Raw genomic sequence first — 5,012 nt, 5'->3', positions numbered from 1 at the left:
ACACTTCAAAACACTGCGAAACCCTCTAAAACACACCATAAGACTCGCTTCAAAACAGTCACTCCCAAACACTCCAAACTACTCCAAAACACTCCAAAACACGACATAACTCAAAAACACACCAGAACACTCCACAACACTCCAAAACAATACCAAGCACTCCGAAACTCGACAAAACAGTGCAAAACACTACAAGCACTCCGTAAAACTACAAAACAGTCCAAAACACTCCGAAATACTCCAAAACACTCGCTCCAAAAATTCAAAGCACTCCAAAACGGTGTAAAACACTGCACAACACACTCCCAAACTCTCCAAAACAGTCCCATACATTACGAAACACTTCAAAACACTCCATAACACAACAAAACACTGGCTACTAAACACTCACTCTAAAACACTCCATAACTCAACAGCACACCAAAACGATCCAAAACACGCCAAAAGAGTCCAAAACACTCTCAAACGCTCCAAAAGAGTCCCATACACGCCGAAACCCTCTAAAACACTCCAAAACACTCGCTTCAAAACAGTCACTCTCAAACACTCCAATCCACTCCTAAACACTTCAAAACACAACATAACCAAAAACACACTAGAATACTCCACAACACTCCAAAACAGTCCAAAACACACCAAAACACCACAACACTCAAAAAATACAAAACACTCAAAAAAAAACTCCAAAGATCACTCCAAAAAAAACTCCAAAAAAAACACTCCAAACAACACCTCAAAAAACACTCCAAAAAACATTCCAAAACAATCGCTTCTAAGCAGTCACGCCAAAACATTTGAAAACAGTCCAAAACACTCCGAAACACTCCATAACTCAAATCACACCAAAACACTCCAAAACGATGCAAAACACACTTAAAGGCTCCAAAACACGCCCAAACCCTCCAGAACCCTCCAAAACACTCGGTTCTAAACAGGCTCTCCCAAACACTCCAAACCACTCCAAACCACTCCAAAACACTCCATAACTGAAAAACACACCAAAACATGCCACAACACTCCAAAACACCGCAAAACAGACGAAAAAACCACGACATTCCAAAACAATCCAAAACAATCCAAAAAACTCCAAAACACTCCCAAACACTCGAAAACAGTCACAAGCAGTTTGAAACTCTACAAAACAGTCGAAAACACTCCATAATACTCCAAAACATTCGCTTCTAAGCACTCACTCAAAACACACATAAGCACTCCAACACACTCCCAAACCCCCCAGAACAGTCCCATACACTGCAAAACCACACCAAAAGACTCCAAACCTCTCCATGACACTCCAAAACACTCGCTTCTACGCAATTACTCAAAACATACCAAAACACTCCAACACACTCCCAAACCCTCCAAAACAGTCCCATACACTCCAAAACACTCGAATACACTCCGAAACCCTCTAAAACACACCATAAGACTCGCTTCAAAACAGTCACTCCCAAACACTCCAAACTACTCCAAAATACTCCAAAACACGGCATAACTCAAAAACACACCAGAACACTCCACAACACTCCAAAACAGTACCAAGCACTCCGAAACTCGACAGAACAGTCCAAAACACTAATAGCACTCCGAAAAACTACAAAACAGTGCAAAATACTCCGAAATACTCCAAAACACTCGCTCCAAAAATTCAAAGCTCTCTAAAACAGTGCAAAACACTGCACAACATAACAACACACTCCCAAACTCTCCAAACTGTCTCATACACTACGAAACACTTCAAAACACTCCATAACACTCCAAAACACACCAAAACGCTGGCTACTAAGCACTTACTCTATTACACTCCATAACTCAACAGCACACCAAAACGATGCAAAACACACTAAAAGAGTCCAAAACAATCTCAAACACTCCAAAAGAGTGCCATACACTCCGGAACCCTCTAAAACACTCCAAAACACTCGATCCAAAACGTCACTCCCAAACACTCCAATCCACTCCAAAACACTCCAGCACACTCCCAAACCCTCCAGAACAGACCGATACACTCCAAAACCCTCCAAAAACTCCAGAACACTCGTTTCTAAACATTCACTCCCAAACACTCCAAAAGAGTCCATAACACATCAAAACACTCCAGAAAAACTCCAATACAGTCCAATACACTCCCAAATACTCCCAAACACTCAAAAACAGTCCAAAACAATCTGAAATACCAAAAAACACTCGGTCCTAAAAATTCAAAACACTGGAAAACAGTGCAAAGTACTGCAAAACACCAAAACACTCCCAAACACTCCAAAACAGTACCACGCATTCCGAAACTCTACAAAACCGTCCAAAACACTCCAAAACACTCCAAAACACTCGCTTCTACACACTCAATCTAAAACACTCGAATTCACTACAAAACACTCCACAACAAGCCAGCACACTCCCAAAACCTCCAAAACAGTCCATTACACTACAAAACACTCGAATACACTCCGAAACCCTCGAAAACACACCAAAATACTCGCTTCAAAACATTCACTTAGAAACACTGCAAACCACTGCAAAACACGATATAACTCAAAAACACACCAGAACACTCCAAAACAGTCCAGAAGACAGCAAAACACCACAGCAATCCAAAACATTACAAAACACTGCAAAACACTCCCAAACACTCCAAAACAAGACCAAGCACTCTGAAACTCTACAAAACAGTCCAAAACACTACAAGCACTCCGAAGCTCTACAAAACAGTTCAAAACACTCCGAAATACTCCAAAACACGCGCTCCAAAAATTCAAAGCACTCCAAAACGGTGCAAAACACTGCACAACACACTCCCGAACTCTCCAAAACAGTCCCATACATTACGAAACACTTCAAAACACTCCGAAACCCTCTAAAACACAGCATAAGACTCGCTTCAAAACAGTCACTCTCAAACACTCCAAATTACTCCAAAACACTCCAAAACACGACATAACTCAAAAACACACCAGAACACTCCAAAACAGTACCAAGCAGTCCGAAACTCGACAAAACAGTCCAAAACACTACAAGCACTCCGAAAAACTACAAAACAGTCCAAAACACTCCGAAATACTCCAAAACACTCGCTCCAAAAATTCAAAGCACTCCAAAACGGTGCAAAACACTGCACAACACACCAACACACTCTCAAACTCTCCAAAACAGTCCCATACATTACGAAACACTTCAAAACACTGCGAAACCCTCTAAAACACACCATAAGACTCGCTTCAAAACAGTCACTCCCAAACACTCCAAACTACTCCAAAACACTCCAAAACACGACATAACTCAAAAACACACCAGAACACTCCACAACACTCCAAAACAATACCAAGCACTCCGAAACTCAACAAAACAGTGCAAAACACTACAAGCACTCCGTAAAACTACAAAACAGTCCAAAACACTCCGAAATACTCCAAAACACTCGCTCCAAAAATTCAAAGCACTCCAAAACGGCGCAAAACACTGCACAACACACCAACACACTCCCAAACTCTCCATAACAGTCCCATACATTACGAAACACTTCAAAACACTCGATAACACACCAAAACACAGGCTACTAAACACTCACTCTAAAACACTCCATAACTCAACAGCACACCAAAACGATCCAAAACACGCCAAAAGAGTCCAAAACACTCTCAAACGCTCCAAAAGAGTCCCATACACGCCGAAACCCTCTAAAACACTCCAAAACACTCGCTTCAAAACAGTCACTCTGAAACACTCCAATCCACTCCTAAACACTTCAAAACACAACATAACTCAAAAACACACCAGAATACTCCACAACACTCCAAAACAGTCCAAAACACACCAAAACACCACAACACTCAAAAAATACAAATATCTCCAAAAAATTCCAAAAATCACTCCAAAAAAAACTCCCAAAAAAAACTCCAAAAAACACACCAAAAAACTCCAAAAAAAACCCCAAAACTGTCCAAAAAACACTCCCACAAACACTCCAAAAAACATTCCAAAACAATCGCTTCTAAGCAGTCACGCCAAAACGTTTCAAAACAGTCCAAAACACTCCGAAACACTCCATAACTCAAAACACACCAAAACACTCCAAAACGATGCAAAACACACTTAAAGACTCCAAAACACGCCCAAACCCTCCAGAACCCTCCAAAACACTCGCTTCGAAACAGGCTCTCCCAAACACTCCAAACCACTCCAAACCACTCCAAAACACACCATAACTGAAAAACACACCAAAACATGGCACAACACTCCAAAACACCGTAAAACAGACGAAAACACCACAATATTCCAAAACAATCCAAAAAATTCCAAAACACTCCCAAACACTCGAAAACAGTCACAAGCAGTTTGAAACTCTACAAAACAGTCGAAAACACTCCATAATACTCCAAAACATTCGCTTCTAAGCACTCACTCAAAACACATATAAACACTCCAACACACTCCCAAACCCCCCAGAACAGTCCCATACACTGCAAAACCACACCAAAAGACTCCAAACCTCTCCATGACACTCCAAAACACTCGCTTCTACGCAATTACTCAAAACATTCCAAAACACTCCAACACACTCCCAAACACTCCAAAACAGTCCCATACACTCCAAAACACTCGAATACACTCCGAAACCCTCTAAAACACACCATAAGACTCGCTTCAAAACAGTCACTCCCAAACACTCCAAACTACTCCAAAACACTCCAAAACACGACATAACTCAAAAACACACCAGAACACTCCACAACACTCCAAAACAGTACCGAGCACTCCGAAACTCGACAAATCAGTCCAAAACACTACCAGCATTCCGAAAAACTACAAAACAGTCCAAAACACTCCGAAATACTCCAAAACACTCGCTCCAAAAATTCAAAGCTCTCTAAAACATTGCAATACACTGCACAACACAACACACTCCCAAACTCTCCAAACTGTCTCATACACTATGAAACACTTCAAAACACTCCATAACACTCCAAAACACATCAAAACGCTGGCTACTAAACACTTACTCTATTACACTCCAT

Source organism: Somniosus microcephalus, unplaced genomic scaffold (genome assembly GCF_052327205.1).
Source record: "Somniosus microcephalus isolate GS21.2 unplaced genomic scaffold, FLI_Smic_1.0 unresolved_chr5, whole genome shotgun sequence".
Lineage (NCBI taxonomy): Eukaryota > Metazoa > Chordata > Chondrichthyes > Squaliformes > Somniosidae > Somniosus > Somniosus microcephalus.
The sequence above is the reverse complement of the archived record's forward strand: the minus strand, read 5'-3'. Positions refer to the sequence as shown.